The sequence below is a fragment of the Sus scrofa genome, chromosome 14, assembly GCF_054392235.1.
Source record: "Sus scrofa isolate SSC_HxYL_T2T_F1_AM1 chromosome 14, Sscrofa_HxYL_maternal_Yorkshire_Landrace_v2.0, whole genome shotgun sequence".
NCBI lineage: Eukaryota > Metazoa > Chordata > Mammalia > Artiodactyla > Suidae > Sus > Sus scrofa.
In genome coordinates, this window is record NC_139396.1 from 39136885 (window position 1) to 39157527 (window position 20643).

Sequence of the window (20643 nt, forward strand, 5' to 3'; positions counted from 1 at the left end):
CCAATGGAATAGAACAGAGAACCCAGAAATAAACCCAGACACCTATGGTCAATACATCTTTGACAAAGGAGGCAAGAATATAAAATGGGAAAAAGACAGTCTTTTCAGCAAATGGTGCTGGGAAAGCTGGAGAGCTGCATGCAAATCAATGAAACCGGACGGAACACACACTCACACCATGCACAAAAATATACTCCAAATAGCTTAAAGACTTAAACATAAGACAAGACACTGTCAAGCTCCTAGAAAGGAACATAGGCAAAATATTCTCTGACATCAACCTTACAAATGTTTTCTCAGGTCAATCTCCCAAGGCAATAGAAATAAAAGCAAAAATAAACCAAGCTAATCAAACTGACAAGCTTTTGCACAGCAAAGGAAACCATAAAAACAAACAAACAAAGAAAAAACTTACAGAATGGGAGAAAATAGTTTCAAATGATGCAACTGACAAGGGCTTAATCTCTAAAACATACAAACAACTTATACAATTCAACAGCAAAAAAAACCCAACAACCCAATTGAAAAATGGGCAAAAGATCTGAATAGACATTTCTCCAAAGAAAATATATAGACGGCCAACAAGCACATGAAAAAATCTCAACATCCCTTATTATTAGAGAAATGCAAATCAATACTACTGTGAGGTACCACCTCACACCAGTCAGAATAGCCGTTATTAATAAGTCCACAAATAACAAATGCTGGAGAGGGTGTAGAGAAAAGGGACCCTCCTACACTGTTGGTGGGAATGTAAATTGGTACAACCACTATGGAAAACAGTATGGAGTTACCTCAGAAAACTAAATATAGAACCACCATATGACCCAGGAATCCCACTCTCAGGCATATATCCAGACAAAACTTTCCTTGAAAAAGACACATGCACCTGTATAATCATTGTAGCACTATTCACAATAGCCAATACATGGAAACAAGCTAAATGTCCATTGACAGATGAATGGATTAAAAATATGTGGTATATATACACAATGGAATATTAGCCATAAAAAAGAACAAAATAATGCCATTTGCAGCCACATGGATGGAACTAGAGACTCTCATACTAAGTTAAGTAAGCCAGAAAGAGAAAGATAAATACCATAGGCTAACATATATCTGGAATCTAATATATGACACAAATAAACCCTTCCACAGAAAAGAAACTTATGGACTTGGAGAACTGACCTGTGGTTGCCAAGGGGTAGAGGGAGGGAGTGGGATGGACTAGGAGTCTTGGGTTAATAGATGAAAACTGTTGCATTTGGAATGGAAAAGCAATGAGATCCTGCTGTATAGCACTAGGAACTATATCTAGTCACTTATGATGGAGCATGATGGGGGATAATGTGAGAAAAAAATGTATTTATGTATGTGTGACTGGGTCACTTTGCTGTACAGTAGAAAACTGACAGAACACTGTAAACCAATTATAATGGAAAAAACAAAATTCATTAAAAAAAGAGGATGCTGTGTATTTACATAATGAACATTACTCAACCATCAAAAGAATGAAATAGGGGAGTTCCTGTTGTGGCTCAGTGGTTAACGAATCCGACTAGGAACCATGAGGTTGCGGGTTCAATCCCTGGCCTTGCTCAGTGGGTTAAGGATCCGGCGTTGCCGTGAGCTGTGGTGTAGGTCACAGACGCGGCTCGGATCCCATGTTGCTGTGGCTCTGGCGTAGGCCGGTGGCTACAGCTCCGATTAGACCCCTAGTCTGGGAACCTCCATATGCCACGGGAGCGGCCCTAGAAAAGGCAAAAAGACAAAAAAAAAAAAAAAAAAAGAATGAAATAATGCCATTTGCATTAACATGGATGGATTTAGAGATTATCATACTAAATGAAGTAACCCAGAGAAAGACAAATATCATATGATATCGACTTACATGCAGACTCAAAAAATGATACAAATGAACTCATATACAAAACAGAAATAGACTCCCAAAGAAAAACATTTGGTTACCACTGGGAAAAGAGGGAGGAGGAGATAAATTAAGGGTTTGTGATTAACATACACTACTATATATACAATAGACAAATAACAAGGACCTACTGTATAGCACAGGGAACAATACTCAGTATTTTCTAATAACCTATAAGGGAAAATAATATCAAAAATCAATATCTATGTATGTATAACTTAATCACTTCGCAATACACTTAAAATTAACACAACTTTGAAAATCAGCTATACCTAAGTAAAAAATAAATTTAAAATAAAATGTTCATTTATCACAGAATAGGAATTCCTAAGGGTACAAGTAGATGGTGTTAAGGCAGAAAATTAAAGGTGTGAGATGGCCAAAGAAGAGAGGGGGTTTCATCCTAGACAGTGCTGTGGGATGTGGTGGTCTGGACAGCAGATCCTGGAGAAGGAGGGTGTAGGCCAGCTGCTCAGAATCCAGCCAGGATGAAAAGAGAGCTCCTCGGGGGTGGCAGGTGGTGGGATATGATCTGTCTCCTCTGGTGAGGATGTGTAGGTGGCCGCAAATGTGCTCTCCTTATATCTGGTGTCTTCAACAGAAGACAGGCAGGCAGGTCCCCATGGTGGGTGTCAGAAGATAGCACCAAAAGAAACTCAGGACTTGGAGAACAGACTTGTGGTTGCCAAGAAGGAGCGGGAGGGAGTGGGATGGACTGGGAATCTGGGGTTAATAGATATAAACTATTGCCTTTGGAGTGGATAAGCAATGAGATCCTGTTGTATAGCACCGGGAACTATACCTAATCATGTGTGATGGAGGATAATGTGAGAAAAAGAAAGTATACGTGTATGTGTGACTGGCCGACTTTGCTGTACAGTAGAAAATTGACAGAACACTGTAAGCCAGTTATAATGGAAACTATAAAAACCAATTAAGAAACAAAAATAAATAAATAAAAAAGAAGAAGATACACTCTTTACGGCCTTAAACAGGTGCCAGTTTTCCAGCATAGGGATCTGAGAACCAGAGAGTTGATGTAACTTGATGAAAGTGGCCCAGGACTAGAAGACGCTCTCTTTACCTTTATCACTGTCCTGCCGTGACAGGTCAGCAAACACAGGCTAAAGATACAAAACCTTTCCGTTTTTTTTTTTAATGTTCCTTAGGAAGGCCTCGACTCACAGTTAAATGAACATGTATCATCTCTCCTCCTCCACGGCCCTGCAGAAAATTCACTTACCCTTTAAAGCCCAATATAAGTTCATCTTCTCTCCTTGATGCTTTCTTGACACGAAAGTCAGATTTAATTTTTCCTTTTTCTTATACTTTTAAAATGGTATTGTTACACTTCTATTGCAGATTTTTATTTCTTATAATGACCTCACATCCTAAATTCTAATTCAGACACTATTAATTATAGGATATATCATTGATTTTTGCAACTAGTAGTTTTTCGGGTAAAACTGTGCGTGCATAGAGAAATGATTTTATCATGTGTCAGGTGCCCCAGATACCTAGAGTGGTATGATTTGAAATCAAAGTGCCCTATAATCTATGACCAATCCAGGATAATAGGTCTGAGTCATCAAATTTCTCCTATGTTCAATATTATGCATATTCTCAAAGATTACTGAAGTAAGAAGCAAGATAGTCTTTCTAATGGCTCTTGCATGTGAAAGAAATAGGAAACATTTAAAGGAGAAAATCAAGGACCTGCAGAATACATCGCACTCCCTTACAAAGCTCTTGGCTACTGTTATGTATTATTAAACCTTGACTCTTTCAAGCTGCATTGAAAGAATCCCCAAACCTGGACCAGACAACCTTGCCTCCTCCACAAACCTCAGTTTCCAGACTGATCCTTGAGTTTTCCTCTCCAGGCAGCACATCGATCTGTGTAATAGTTTGGAGTCAGAAAGTTCTGGGGCAGAGTCTTGAATACTGTTCTTGCATGTGTGACCCTGTCAAGGTCAAAAATAATCTTTCTATTTCTATCTCTCTTATCTCCAGATGGGAGATAATAACAGTAAGTATTCTGTATATTTATTGTGTGGATTCAAATCCAGCCAACTCTCCTGATATGGGAGATACAATCCAAGACCCCCAACAGATCCCCCAAAACTATGGATAGTATGGAACTCTATATATACAATATTTTTCCTGCATACATACCTGTGAAAAATTTAATTCACAAATTGAGCACAGTAAGAGATAAACAACAGTAACTATGAATAAAGTAGAACAATTTTAACAATATACTCTAATAAAAGTTATGTGAACTTAGTGTCTCTTTCTCTGAAAATAACATATTGCACAAAGGTAATGCTTTTCCTTCTTAACTAAACACCTGTGACTGTAACTTTTGCAGTTCGAGATGTGACAGCAAAACGAGCACATTTTTTTTTTTCACAATTTCATGGATAGACGATTCATTCATTCCTTCTTACCATAGATTTTAGCAACCTCAGCATACAATTCTTTTTTCTTAAGTAGAGACCTTTCACTTTTCCCTTAAAGGAAACACTTTACAGCTTCTTTTTGGCAGATCTGAGTTGCCAGCATCACTGCTTTTGAGCTTTGGGGCCAGTTTTAAGTAAAGGAAGGGTCACTTGAACACAAGCTCTGCGATACTGAGACAGACAATCTGATACCCCAGATGCTTCTAAGTGACTAAGGGTCGAGGTACGCTGGACCAGGGGATGATTCCATCCCCGTTCTTCCCGATGGGACGGAAGGAGGTGATGACCAGATAGTTCATCACACTGCTCAGAATGGCGTGCCATGTAAAACATAAATTGTTTCTGGAACGTTCCATTTAAAATTATTTCCATTTAAATTAGTTGACCATGGTAATTGAAACTATGGAAAGTGAAACCTCAGGTAAGAAGGTTTGGGATGAGGGGGGCTGTACCTTATTATGGCATTTATTCAACAGATCTTTGAGTCCCGAGCACATATTCCGCTCTAGGTTGCAATTTCTCTATTACCAAAATTTCCACGATTTTGTTCATAATCTGGAAAATCACTGTCCCCATCTTAGACCCATTTCAAATTCTAGTTCCTCTGAAAAACATAACCGACTGTTATAATTCTTGTCAAACTGCCTCTAAACCCCTGGTAGATGCTGTGTCACAAGTTTCTGTTCAACATTTGTCTGGCTTTGCAGACCACACCCTCCCAAGGTGTGAGTCTCCTCTCAGTTACAGCAGTGACCTGTGGTTGACAGTGCCAACCCCTGCCCACAGCCCACACTCTTAGTGAATGACCTGTCGTAGGAGGTGCTAGTAAGGGCTTGCTGATAAATAGAGCAGTTCATTTGGTAGATCTTCCTGAAAGAAAGCACGCACAGCTTCTCTTTTCTCCCCCCCCCCACCCCTACAAATTTTATTATTCCTACCAGGGTCTTTTTTTCCTTATGCATTAGTTGGACATGTAACAGCATTTGGACAAGTAGAATAAGAGTGTAAACAACTCCTGCAGGGCTTAAAAGCATGGTCCCCATTCACCCATTCTCCTTTAGTTTCCCCTCCTCCAGCTCTAGCCACTTGATGGTGCAGGAAATCAAAGATCCTACTCACGTGGCTTTCTTCTAACCTGACTAAGAGAGCGTGTCTACAGCTAGTTAGAGTCCCAGTAGTGTTTGGGTTCAGGGAAAAAAAACATGTTTTCATGAGCATTGTTCTTAGAAAATACAACAAACACACTCATACATTCATTGCCAGGCCTGAGCTGTCTCAAATGGCAGCTGGTGCTTTTATTACCGTGTAAAATATCTGACTGCTGCTGTAATAAAGAAGCTAAAGATCCCACGGCTCTCTTCCGAGGCAAAGGGAGCAATAAAAGCGCCATTTAGTAAACTCCATCCTTTCTAGTTAATAAAATATGCTATGTAGGAAGTGAGAGAATCAGTGTTGATTTGGTCCTGAGAGCCTCCTAAGAAACCAGGAAAATGGTCCTGTGTCTCTAATTGCTTGATTATCCTGGATGCAGTCCAGAATAGACAGTGACTCACCCCAGCTCTCATCTTCAACATGGCCCGTGCTCAGATCAGGTCCACAACGGCTGGTGAAGCTGCTGAGGCCGTGGGGGTTCCTGAACTGTGAAACACTTGAGTGAAGGGGATGGTTATTTAAATCCCTATTTGCAATCTGGAGTACAGGTACCAAAAACTCCTTAAAACCTGAAAATAAACTACCTATTTACCCACACGAGGCTTAAAATAAATCATGAGGAAACAGGATAAATCAATAGCAATTTTAATGAAGGCAGGAATGTAAAAATATTTATTATAGCACAAAACAACATGTTTGGTCATCGCCTACTTGGAATTCATGATAATTTATACAGGGCTTAAAGTAAGTTTTTTGGACGCCCTTTGAGAAGTGGGTTTGCTAATTAAACGAGTAGGATTCATATGTTTAACAGACAAAAAAATGAGTCTTCACGTATGTCAAAGTGTCAATTTTCACAAAACAAATGTTTATTGCCAGAGGCAGACACAGAGGGGGCAACACTTAAAATTCTTTGTTACCTAAATTAGATTCCAGAACTTGTAAATATCTGTCCAGCACCAAGGCAGCCTGGGGCAACATCCCAGAAGCCATCTGAGTTACAGCAATGTCATCAGGTGCTAATCTCTGGAGACAGAACATCTGGGGCTGGTCACAACTCCACCCTCACCAGCCAAACAGGGCAGCCAAACAGGGGTGGAAAATTTCCCTAATGACTCCATCTGTAATATGGCAGTAATAATAGAACATATTTCATGCATTTAAACGGACGAAATTAAGGAAAACAAGATGTCAATATAAGTAACTCAGTTTTACAAGAGCTTGGAATTTATTTTACATACATATATATTTAAATAAAAATATACTGAATAAGTATTATATCCCAAGCATTCATTTAAAGATCAGAATAGAAAAAATGCATGCATGTATACACATATGTAAAACATACTTAAATGTGTGTATGAATATATATATATATATATATTTTAAAGATCTTTAGAAATCCGGAATAAAGTAATAATTAATATGGTTTCTACACATTTGAATAATTCTGTCTTTCCATTAAGGAAAAACAGTCATGATATTTTACTCTCTCTGCCCCTTACTTCTTTTCATACATGGTACTCAACATCATTCGGACTTGAAGGGACACTAATAGGTGATCTAAAGCCACGTGCTCCCTAATACAAATGAACTGAGGAAAAACAGTAAAAAGTGGCAAGATTTAGTAGATATACAAAAATGTCAAGATTGCAGAGTCATTAATACTTTAAAGGATAGGTGTAAGCTGAATGAACCCATCGAGTTATTCTGAGCATTTGCAGCATTTAATGCTTCTAGTGAAGATAGAAATGCCAGAAATGTGCTCCATTTTTCCTCCCTCCCTCTCTCTCTTCCTTCCTTCCTCCCTACCTCTCTCTTCCCCCTTTCTTTCCTTCCTTTCTTTCTCCCTCCCTCATCCCTCTCTTACCTCATTTCTTCCTTCTTTTCTGGCCTGTTATTAACCTTCATTACCTTTTGTTTGCTGTTTTAAAAACACTAATTTGAAAAGATATATGCATCCCTATGTTCACTGCAGATAAATGCCCACGGGAGGAGGTGAGCTCAGGGTCTTCTGACACTGCCATCATGATCCCCTCTGACTAGAGAGAATTTGAAATGACCAACTCAAAATATACCTTGATTCTTTTTAGTACAGACAGCTCACAATTGGTCATAAACTGTAATCATCCTGTTACAAAGCTAAATTTCATGGCCACATGGAAAAGAATGATTACAAAAGGTCTAGGCACTGCACAAGAAAAGAAATCTCAGTTAGACATAAGGGAATGGCAGGAGTCCACTGCTCAAAGCATTTAAAAAGGTGACAATAAAAGATCAGAGTCACAACATGATTTATTTTATTTAAAGTTGTTATCTCTGCGCCTCCTGGAAAGGGAGGTGGTATTTAATTTAAGGGCAGAAAAGGGGAGAATCCTAAAATGATCAAAGAAATGCCAATGATTTTGCCAGATGGGCCATGTGTTCACTGAGAATAATTAACAGTCTACATTTAAATGCCTAGAATAGAGGTTTTATAAGGTCGATGTTTCACTGAAATTTTAATTGAATAATTAGTCTAACTTCTAAATGAGGAACTAAAATGATGATCTTATTTAAATGGAATAACTGAGGGCACTGGATGATTTTTTACTTAGATTGTTAATTGATTTTCTCTTTAATTTTTTGAATAATTAATTATAGTACATTCAATTGCAATGGATGTTAATTCCTGCTACAGCTTGGTTCCCTATATTAAAGTTCATGTTGTTTCTACTCTATTTTGCTATTTACTATCATCGCTGCTGATAGTTTTTCTAATGCTACATCACTCAGTTTTGTTGGTCCTGATTAGGAGTTGTTGCATCTGACTGAACGAAATATGTTTTTCCACAAGTCAGTTATACTTAATAATTTTCCTGAATCCCCCATAGCTTTTAATAGCAAATTTAATACAGATCACAAACCCATGAAATATTTTTGATTATTTTTGTTAGCAAAGAAAAATATATTCTACATGATCGTTATGGAAATAGTGTAACGCAATTCATGAGAGTTAATATCAATGAGTTAATTACATGTTCCCAGGCTTTCTCTATGTGGTGCTCTTATCTTTAGCCAGACACAAAATATGATTGTGTTTAAGTTAGTGAAAATGATAACAGTGGCAACGCATTGATCCTCCATCATTGGAAAATGAGAAGCTTTCCTTAATAAAGCTTTTTGTACACAGATGGCTTTTCCAGAAAACTGAATTTTATGCCTTTAAATACTATCTTTAAAGTTTATAACTTGTTTTATGGATATTTAAATAACATGTTTCATCTACATTTTTGCCTTTTAAGCCAGGGAAACTGAACGTAATTTAAACTTTTCTGGATGACCAAGGGTCAAAAAAATGCCTACAAATTATTTCATCCTCTGCAATTTAAAGGACCTAAGAGGCTAGAAAGTCTTAGATTGTTTGTGCGATGATGACCTTGGCCATAAAACAGAAACACTTGTGAGCAATGGCTACACCATGGTTAAGGCATTGGAGAATCAGACATTTTCCTCATGGGCTTTAGTTTTTAATTCCACTCTTGCAGCTAGTTTTGAGTTTGGAAGTCATTCGAACCCAAAGCCCATGAGAGGAATGGGCATTTACATGTAGGAAAAATATTTCTTATTCCCCCACCCCAAAGTAGTGGAGGCTTACAAAGTCCAGGCCACAGCAAGAATTGTAAGACACACTCAAGCAGGTTTGCCTTATGGTAGAGTAGCTTGTATAAAAGCTCTCATACTTCATGGATTAGAGAAACAGAAAGAGACTAACAGACATGGCCATGTTGAATTCAAACTGTCACAGAAAGCTTCTGCAATTAAACACTTGCAACCAGAGGGACTGGATTTTGTCTGTAATTAAAATATAAGATCTGAGGAGCTCCCATTGTGGCTCAGTGGTTAACGAATTTGACTAGGAACCACGAGGTTGCGGGTTCAATTCCTGGCCTTGCTCAGTGGGTTAAGGATCCGGCATTGCCATGAGTTGTGGTGTAGGTTGCATACGTGGCTCGGATCCCACGTTGCTGTGGCTCTGGCGTAGGCCGACAGCTACAGCTCCGATTAGACCCCTAGCCTGGGAGCCTCCATATGCCATGGGAGTGGCCCTAGAAAACGCAAAAAGACAACAACAACAACAACAATATGTATATATATATGTATATATATATATGATCTGATATGAGAGATTTAATAGCGTTTGTGAAAGAAACTCAGTGTGTTTCAGAAATGTGACTCCTGTGGTAGAGAGAACCCCAGTAGTGAAAGAAAAGTGCTAACCAGATCATTGCTGACATGTCAATAGTCATTTGGGCAAAGACTTTCACTAATTCCCTAGGAAAGAGGAATTTAAATAAGACTCTAAAAAGATCATTATGTATTTCCGTCTATTATTATGAATCCCTCCACTATAGAAATCGTATACAGTAATCCCACAGCTCACATTTCCTGGAAGAGTACAGATTTCATCCATGTTTACTCTGTTGTGGGGTTTCACCTTCCCTGTCTTAGAATTTTAAAATGCTATCAGATAAGTGCGTCTGTCTCAAAGTATATATGATGTATAAGTGGTGTAGTATGTATGAGTGTTTGTATCACATATTAGTAAATGCTACTTCGTTCATTCTATACTGAAGGGTTTAGGTGATCTCACCTCATTCATTTCCTCTTTTTACTATTTCTAGTTAAGTGTCCTTAGGGACATTGTTTCTCAAAGTACTTCTTAAAGAAAGAACTCCATCTTAAATATTAAAAGTACAATTTGTGGTTGATGTAATTATTTTATTACACATTGATTAATTTTAACCAGATACTTTTACTCTAATGTCCATTTAGGACATGAAATCAGAGCATATTGTATAGAATAATCTGAATGCATCTGGAGTTCCTGTCATGGCTCAGTGATTAACAAACCCGACTAGTAGCCATGTGGATGCGGGTTCGATCCATGGCCTTGCTCAGTGGGTTAAAGATCTGGTGTTGCTGTGTTTGTGGTGCATGCCAGCAGCTGTAGCTCCAATTCAACCCCTAGCCTGGAAACCTACTTATGCTATGAGTGAAGCCCTAAAAAGACAAAAGACAAAAAAAAAAAAAAAATCTGAATGCATCTGTTTCTCCTGCTTTAATTTTCCCACCCATGTTCTGATGTGTGCTGAATTTTATGAAAAATATTTCCAATATTTTCTTGCTTCATGATTGTAAGTATTAGAACAATTGAGTAGAGCAAATAATGAAATAAAACTTTCTTCATTCAATGGATCCAAAGTGGATGATGTAGGTGGCAGAATTTGAGAAGATCCAGGAAGGTAGAAACAAAGCAGTTTAACATTCCTCAAGAAAGAGCAGTGCCAAAGAGTAATAGAGTACTAGAATTCTCATCATTTTAATGACATCTACTCAAACCATATCCAAAGTGTTGCTGCTTATTTTATCTTTGCAACTGATACACCTTCCTTCCTTCTGAAGGCCTCCCCGTCAATTTCTTCCTTTACTATCTTCATCAAAAAAGGAAAATAAAGGATAAATTTATACAAAGTCATCTATGAAAAAAAATTATTAATCTTAATAATTCTCTGTAACTTGGAACAAGTGGTTTAAATCAATGCCAAAGAATAACTAATTATAAATCATATGGTGATAACATTTAAAAGCAGAGCTTGCAATGGGTTTACTTACAAGTAACTAGGTAAGCAATTACTTTTATCACATTAGCTCTGCAACGCTACAAGGGATAACAACTTATTAAAACTTGATTCATATCCTCTGAACAGTTGTAGACCTTACACTCAAAGGCCAGAAACTGGGCAAAGATAGTTCCATAAATTCAGTGCTAGAATCACTTTCAGAAGCATTTATCTACAGTATTTTAGTTTGTAGTATTTTATTTCCAGGCTAGTATTTATAACACTGAAATAGGTATGTTGCTCAGACCATCTCTTGGTTAAAAACCAGTAGCCAGGAGCTCCCGTCATGGCTCAGCAGTAATAAACCCAATTAGTATCCATGAGCATGAGCATTCGATCCCTGACCTCTCTCAGTGGGTTAAGGATCCAGCGTTGGCGGTGTAGGTAGCAGACGTGGCTTGGATCTGGCATTGCTGTGGCTGTGGCGTAGGCTAGCAGCTGCAGCTCTAATTCAACCCCTAGCCTGGTAACCTCCATATGCCAAAGATGTGGCCCTAAAAAGTGGGAAAAAAAGATCAGTAGCCATAACAATATGATAGGACTTGCACAAATCCTGTAAGTCCAGAACTGGAGAGAGAGCTGAAGACATATGTTTGAGGATATTAACTGGGGACATACGCAACTATTTTAGAACTGAATTCATCTTCCAAAGGGGTGATCAAATAGAAGCAACCAACTGTAAAATCTTAAAGAATTATCTGACATAGAAAATTGGATTAAAGATTGAGTGAATATTATTTCAGTGACACTGATAGCTTTTGACTATATGAAGGCGTAAGAAATAAAACTGCCCTTGAATGAAACCTAGAGAATATTAAAAATGTATGAATGCTACTATAAGAGAAGATAATTAAGAGGAAGATATGGAGGATGACATTCCGACTTAGAGCAACACTTGAAATGGGCAAAACTTTATAATAAAATTTATCAAAGAATCAAAAGCATCTTTCTATTATAACTTGACTTTGAAGTTTATTTAAAATAATTGTGTGATGTTTCTATTTTGTAAAAGATCTTAGAAAGCTAGATACAAAATATCCTGAAGAAATAAGACCTTTACGGATGTGTGTAAAGATTCAATTATGCTAATAATTTTAAATATAAATATTAGTCAAGAGAGCTTTCCAACAGATATGAAAAGTAAAAAATTGTGTGTATTCTTTACTCAGACAATGATACATGAATCCTAATAATGAGGTGAAAGTTGCTACAAGTCACCAGGAAGCCAAAATCTGTGGAACAAGCCCCAAGGGAACCTTCTCAGATAGATGGGGAAATAGCCCATCGTTGTCATTCTGCCTTCCTTTTGCCCTCTCCTAGTTCTCTGGCCCAAGAAAACAATTCATGGAGTTGCCAACATGATACAGATTTCAAGGCACCTTTATTTATGTTACCTCTAGCCTAACCAGACTGCCTTCCTCACTTCCTACTTTATAGTTTGTGATATGGAATCAGTTACTTTCTTTTAAATTTCATTTTTATTTTTAATTTTTTAATTTTTTGTTATATTTTTTATAGTTGATTTACAATGTGCCAATTTCTACTGTACAGCAAAGTGACCTAGGCATACACACACACACACACACACACACACACACACACACTCCCTTTCTTGTATTATCTTCCGTCATGGTCTATCCCAAGAAATTGATATAGTTCCCTGCGCTGTACAGTAGGGAACCCATCCATTCTAGATGTAATAGTTTGCATCTACCAACCCCAAACTCCCCATCTATCCCACTCCCTCCCCTTCCCCCTTGGCCATCACAAATCTGTTCTCTGTGTCTGAGATTTTTGTATCTGTTTTGTGGATAGGCTTATCTGTTCCCTATTTTAGGGAATCTGTTTGTTTTACCACTATGTTTTCCACTGTAGAATGACCCACTTTCTTGTCTCCCTGTGCTCTGCGATAGCTCTGGCTCCCAGATCTGATATGACGTCAATCAAAGCAGGGCATTTCCTCAGAGGCTATTCCAGGGATGGGCGATGACTCCATCAGGACCAGCGAGACTCTCTCTGAGATGCTGGGGAGAGAGTTCTCAGTCTTTCTGACTGTACTTGAATACAATAACAGGCAGGCACTCTTAAAAGAGTTGTTTGGTCTGAGACCCAAAGGCAAAGTCTATTGGTGAAGTCCAAAACAGTAGAACTCAAACATCATAAGCATCCCAAAGTACTTCCTAACACTTAGTCCCCCTCCCCTCTTGATAGTCTAATAAGACCTATTTGTTAAAGGATCCAGGATGGGTGAATGGATGAAGTTTGCTTTGTACATAGTTCTGCAAACAGTATACCTTCCCACAAAGAGAAAGAATTGTCCACCAGAGAAAGTGAAAAGCCCAGAAAAATGAGCATTATCTGAAAACAGTCCCAGTCTAGTCAAGACTAAATTTCATATCCTCTTACCTCTCTCACATTTCTGTTTCAACCCCATCCCCCTTTATTCTGTCATGTAAAAAAACCTGATTATTCAAGAAAGAGGCCACCCAGATGACAGAACCAAACCTTAGGTGGTAAGGACTGTGTTTGTAATGCTGCCTCAGCTCTCCTGATATCTAATCTGAACTGTCCAGTATTCAGGGTAGGGCTGAGAGTACTTATTTTGGTTTTTTTTTTTTTTTTACTTTTTTTATAGCAATTTTTTAACTGAAGTATAGTTAAATTACAATGATGTGTTAGTTTCAGGTGTATAGCAAATTGATTCAGTGATACATATCTGTATACATACACACTACATATACTATTTTTCAGATTCTTTTCCATGGTAGTTCATTACAAGATATATTTATTTTTTTAGGGCCACACACGCAGCGTATGGAGGTTCCCAGGCTAGGGGTCAAATTAGAGCTGTAGCTGCCGGCCTACACCACAGCCGCAGCAGCACCAGATCCAAGCTGTGTCTGCAACCTACACCATAGCTCATGGCAACACCAGATCCTTAACCCACTGAGCAAGGCCAGGGATCGGACCTGAGCCCTCATGGATACTAGTCAGAGTCGTTCCCACTGAGCCACAAAGGGAACTCACAATCACCAGATAATGAGCATAGTGCCCTGCGCTATCCAGTAGGTCCTTGGTGTTTCTTTTATATATAGCAGTATGCATATATTAATCCCAGACTCCTAATCCACCCCTTCCACCTCCACCCCTGGTCTTCAGTTATTTTGAGTTGCAATTTCCTCCATCTTACACTCAAAGCATCTTAATTGGCTATTGTTTGAGTGATAACTTTTTATCCTTCATGTAGAACACCTGTAGGTATAAAAATGACATCTTCTGGGGAAAATGTCAGACCTCTCCATCCCTTTGGGTTGTGCTGATCTCCTTATAAGCACCAAAAATTACAACTACAATTATATTGTAGTATTTCAACCATTGCCATTTTTATACATCTACCACCATTTCTATTCACGATCAGAATGATGGAATATGACAAATGGTCATGCCTACCAGGAGTACTCTTTGCAGCCTTCCCCAGCCTTCTGGAAGTAAAGTAGGGCTGTGTAACTAGTTCTGGATCGTTCTTAGCTGTGCTGGAGTACACCACTTTCACAATGAGGTAGGAAACCTCTCTCGCTCAATTTTCCAGCCTCTCTTCCCAGGACACACAAAAGAGAAAATCATGAGCTCCAAGAAATGCAGCTGTGAGAGGGTGGACCTTTTATGGACTGTGCAAAGCAGAGTCCCTTTCCAATGCACATTGGCTATGTTTAGAAAACAGTCACTAGATATTTGTGGATTTTTTTTTCTTCTTCTCATAACATATTCCAGGTTACAGTAACAAAAACTGTCAACGCTCTGTCCACATCCTCTCATTTTATCCTGGGGTTCAACTGGAGACAGTTCCTTTACACACAGAAAGCCTCCCTCTTGTCTCTGCCTTCACCTATTCTGAAGGTGCAGGGAGCTGGAAGTGGTGCTGTTCAGGCCACACTATAAATTCAGGGGAATTAATGCACCTCTGGCAACTCTCAGCTTGCAAGAAATGAAAACTGATGGATAATCATCCTAGATCCTCTATCTTTGGGAGTATGACCCCAGGGAGGTTCTACATCCTCAGAGGGTCTCCCCAGGATTGACCTACTTCTCTATAGTGGTAACCCCCACATTCAAATACTCCTCACTCACTATTCTTTCTCTCCTGCCTCAATCTCCCCCGCTTCCCCCCACACACCTGGCTTCCCAGAAATTACACCCTAAATATACTACATGGAACAGATCTTTTTATCAAGCTGAGAGAACTCAAACTAAGAACCATTTTAATTAACAAGGACTGTGTTGGCACTCAAAAAACTAGGTCTGTCTCATTCAATTCCTGACTAAAATTCCAATCTTCATCAATACAACATCTGGTTCCTTTACATCAATTTATTAATACAGTATGTCTGTTAATACATATTATCCACTTTGGGGAAGAGAAATACTTTTCTCAGCAGAGGAATTTACATATTATTTTTATTAGTTTAAAGTTGAGTCTTAAGTATAAACACACTTTAGAACCATATTGACTTAATAGATAGAGATGTCTGGGGAGGATTGTTTGAGAACTCCAGAAACCATGGACATATGTAGATCCCAACTTCACACACAGGTCTATGATCTCTTCCTATATATTGAAGAATTTTAAGTACCCTCGAGGAAGTGGAGAAAGTCATGTCCTATAGGGCAAAAGCATTTACATCTTTTAGGAAGGGCAAAGCAGATACCGCTGCTGGAACCTTGAAGTTCAAAGTTAGACAACACATTAGAAAAGCCTTTTGTTTTTTCTGAGGTCACATCCAATAGCAGGTTTTCAGAATCCAGGACAGCAGCAGGGTGACAGGCTAGAGGAGTGAGTGAAAATGAGTGATCTATACGTCAAAGAAAGCTCTGGGGATCATACCTTCAGGGACCTGCCAAGTTCAGTGAAAGGAAGAAAGTATGGTGGTGTGCAGGGAAGCCTCTGAGAGTCTAACAGAATTTGGTAGTCATGGACTCCAAGTTTCAGAAGACAAAATATGCAGGTCCAAGTGGGAGGAGAGAGGTGGATGGCTGGGAGCCATTGGAGAAGATGAAGCTTGGAAAGGTTTGGATATTAGTTGTTGACCAAGACTGTACAGACAGGAGACAGAGTTATACTCCCAAGAAAAACTTCCAGGAGGCACATGCTGGTGATGACAAACCAGAACAAGAACAAAACCAAAACCCACTGCAATGCTCCCAAAGAATTGTTCTGGGTCAGCAGGGGGAGGAGGAGGGCAGGGTAGCTGAAGGTCTCATCAGCCACTGCTGGACCACCCTGTTGGGAAGCTGCAGCAGGACAAGACTGACGGGAAGCCAGAGGCCACAGTCAAGGGGTGGGTGGAAGCTAGCAGAGTCCTTCTTTAACCAGATTTAACATGAGGTTTTGCTGAGTCTGTTCCTCTATGGAATCAATGGCCATTCTTTGGGCAAATTCACTTTATCTGTGAACAGAAAGATTCTAATTAAGAAGAGGTCATTTTCCATATTGCCAGACTTCTTTAGCCATAATTGTTAAATAAGACTTCCTGTATATATGTTTATCTCTATATACATATAGATATACATGTGTTTATAAATATACAGGACCAGGGTGACAGGCTAGACGAATGAGAGAAAATGAGTGATCCCTCACTAGATGTATATACTTCCATGTGTGTATATACATACATATAGATAGATAGATAGATAGATAGATAGATAGATAGATAGATAGATGTGTGTGTGTGTGTGTGTGTGTGTATAAAATTAAGAGCTCAACATTTTTTTTTCCATTCTACGGCTCTGCAAGGAATATCCTGAAGACCTTCAGAGTCCAGGTGAAATCACCGAATACTGGAATATCTTCTTGGTCCCTGTTTTTCATCTTCTCCCCAAGGTTGTAAACACTCGTGGCTCTAAACATCTGCACTGTACATACTAATGCATTGATACAGGACCATAAGGATGTAAATAATTTCTCCAAAGAAAGCGTTTTTCTTTCTTACCATATTCCAGAAACAGGCAGATCTTATCATGAAAATACAAATCTATTTCATACGAAGAATTTCAGTGTTACAGTAGAGTACTCAGAGGAGACCTTTGAGTATATAGTCAAATGCAGAATTAGGAGCTACAACTCTTGCTTCAAACTACAAAGACATTTGCAAAATAATAAACAGTTTATAGCACAATAAAAGAGGACCTAAACATTGTTTCTCAACAATTTTCAGCTTTTCTGAGAATCTGTCATGTTTTTATCAAACATGTAAGAACCTGTAGAGTGAAAATAAAGCTAATATAAATGTTGTTAGAAATGGAAGTCATTGCTTCTTGATTTATAACAGTAGCAGGAAGATGAATGCATTAGAGAATTTCTAGACACTGGAAATGAAATTAAACTATCACTGCTTTCAGTTAATATGCAACACTATAGCCAATAAACCCCCCAAAATCCAGGGAGCCAATATTAAACCAACTTATTTTCTTATGGTTTAAGGACATTATAGTCACTGGACCATAATCTAATATAGTTGGCAAAACAAATATTAGTCTTCAATGCCAGTCATTCAACCTCTCTAGAAATAGCACAGATTTGCAGAAAATTTTTTGCTATTCTCTGAGCAAAATATTCTTCATTTAAGTCTTCTTGTGCTCAGATTTAAACTGTGACTTGCATTTCCTTTTCACAGGAAATTATAAAGGGCATTATGGTGTAATCTTCCAAATCTATTTTTCTGTCCACCACTGTGTTACCACGAATTGGGGGAGGAGGTGTTAACCATGGTTAAATCTTAAAGATGATCACTCCTGAGTACCTCTTTTTTTTTTCCCCAGAATCTAGTTAAGATTATTAATGGACATAAGGGTTGCTTTAGGAATGGAATAAGATCTAGGTTACAAATAAAATCCTAGGAAGTTTCCCCTGGATTTCCCAGACAAATTTCCCTGCATCCAAGGGAATGCCTCAGGAAAGTACAATTTCTCTATCCTGGGGACATAATCACTTGAAAGTATGTGGTTTCAGCTAAGCTGTTTTAGGAACCAGCTCTAGAACAAAAGCTGCAGCTTGGGGAAGGCAGGTCTGTCAGAACCCTGGGAATCAGAGCAAGGGCCACTGGATTAAGCCAATCCTAAAAACTCCTCAACCTCCTCTTCCAGCTGTATGAATCTGTATAGGATTTACTTTAAAAAGTGTTTTTAAGACATCTGTTTTTGTTTCTCATTTTTTTGTTGTTGTTTGATTGTCTTGTTTTGTTTTGTTTTGTTTTTTTACTTAGGTTAGAGTACCTTAGCAAATGTTGAAGGTTTTTTTTTTGTTGTTGTTGTTGTTGTTTTTAATATTTTGACCCAGTTACACATACATGTATATATTCTATTTTCCCACATTATCATGCTCCATCATAAGTGACTAGACATAGTTCCAGTGCTACACAGGATCTCACTGCTAATCCATTTCAAAGGCAATAGTTTGTATCTATTAACCCCAAGTTCCCCAAACACCCCACTTCCTCCCCCACCCCTTTGGCAACCACAAGTCTATTCTTCAAGTCCATGATTTTCTTTTCTGTGGAAAGGTTCATTTGTGCCCTATGTTAGATTCCAGATATAAGTGATATCATGTGGTATTTGTCTTTCTCTTTCTGACTGACTTCACTCAGTATGAGAATCTCTAGTTCATGCATGTTTCTGCAAATGGCATTATTTTGTCCTTTTTTATGGCTGAGTAGTATTCTATTGTGTATATATGCCACATCTTCCTAATCCAATCATCTATCAGTGGACATCTGGGTTATTTCCATGTCTTGACTATTGTTAATAGAGCTGCAATGAACATGCAAGTGCATGAGTTTTTTTAAGGTAAGCTTTGTCTGCATATATGCCCAAGAGTGGAATTGCTGGGTCATATGGTAGTTCTAGGTATAGATTTCTAAGGTATCTCCATAGTGATTGTACCAGCTTACATTCCAACCAACGTGCAGAAGGGTTCCTTTTTTTCCACACCCATTCCAGCATTTGTTATTTGTGCATTTATTAATGACGGCTGTTCTGACCAGTGTGAGGTGTATCTCGTGGTAGTTTTGATTTGCGTTTCTCTAATAATCAGTGATGTTGAGCATTTTTTCATGTGCTTGTTGGCCTTCTGTGTATCCTCTTTGTAGAAATGTCTATTCAGGTCTTTTGCCCATTTTTTCCATTGAGATGTTGGCTTTTTTGCTGTTGAGTTGTATAAGTTGCTTGTATATTCTAGAGAATAAGCCCTTGTCAGTTGCATCATTTGAAACTATTTTCTCCCATTCTGTAAGCTGTCTTTTGGTTCTCTTTGGTTTCCTTTGCTGTGCAAAAACTTGTCAGTTTGATTAGGTCCGATTGGTTTAGTTTTGCGCTTATTTTTGTTGCTTTGGGAAACTGACCTGAGAAAATATTCATAAGGCTGATGTCAGAGAATGTTTTGCCTATGTTCTCTTCCAGGGGTTTGATGGTGTCTTGTCTTATATTTAAGTCTTTCAGCCATTTGGAGTTTATTTTGGTGCATGGTGTGAGGGTGTGTTCTTGTTTCATTGCTTTGGATGCAGCTGTCCAGGTTTCCCAGCAATGCTTGCTGAAAAGACTGTCTTTTTCCCATTTTATGTTCTTGCCTCCTTTGTCAAAGATTAATTGACCATAGGTGTCTGGGTTTATTTCCGGATTCTCTATTCTATTCCATTGGTCTGTATGCCTGTTTCAGGACCAGTACACACTGTCTTGATCACTGGCTTTGTAATATTGCCTGAAGTCTTGGAGAGTTATGCCTCCTGCTTGGTTTTTATTCCTCAGAATTGCTTTGGCAATTCTGGGTCTTTTGTGGTTCCATATAAATTTTTGGATTGTTTGTTCTAGTTCTGTGAAAAATGTCAGGGGTAATTTGATATGGATTGCATTGAATCTGTAGACTGCTTTGGGTAATATAGCCATTTTTACAATGTGAATTTTTCCAACCCAGGAGCATGGAATATCTTTCAATTTCTTTACATCTTCTTTAATTTCCTTGATGAATGTTTTATAGTTCTTGGCATATAAGTCCTTTACCTCCTTCATCAGGTGTATTCCCAGGTATTTAATTTTTGAGGGTGCAATTTTAAAAGGTATTTTTGTATTCCTTTTCTAATATTTCATTGTTAGTATACAGAAATGTGACTGATTTCTGAATGTTAATCTTATATCCTGCTGCTATGATGAATTTGTTGATCAATTCAAGTAGTTTTTGGGTTCAGTCCTTAGGGTTTTCTATATATAGTATCATGTCATCTTCCTATTTGGCTGCCTTTTATTTCTTTTGTTTGTCTGATTGCTGTGGCTAGGACTTCCAGTACTTTGTTGAATAGTAGTGGTGAGAGTGGACATCCTTGTCTTGTTCTAGATTTTAGCGGGAAGGCTTTCAGCTTTTCCCCATTGAGTATTATATTTGCTGTGCGTTTGT

At 38.4% G+C, this 20643-nt stretch overlaps 1 protein-coding gene across 19 annotated transcripts in view; it reads right to left on the reverse strand.

Annotated features, from left to right (window-relative positions):
• GALNTL6 (polypeptide N-acetylgalactosaminyltransferase like 6) overlaps window positions 1-20643 on the reverse strand; it is a 1215026-nt gene that overhangs the window by 1019204 nt on the left and 175179 nt on the right. Inside the window, exon 1 of one of the 19 annotated variants that reach the window (XM_084994749.1) lies at window positions 3773-3891. The exons of the other annotated variants lie outside the window; for them this stretch is intronic. The gene's annotated coding sequence lies outside the window, so the exon portion shown is untranslated. Of the gene's footprint in view, window positions 1-3772; window positions 3892-20643 lie in introns of those variants that run through there. 19 annotated transcript variants of the gene reach the window in all.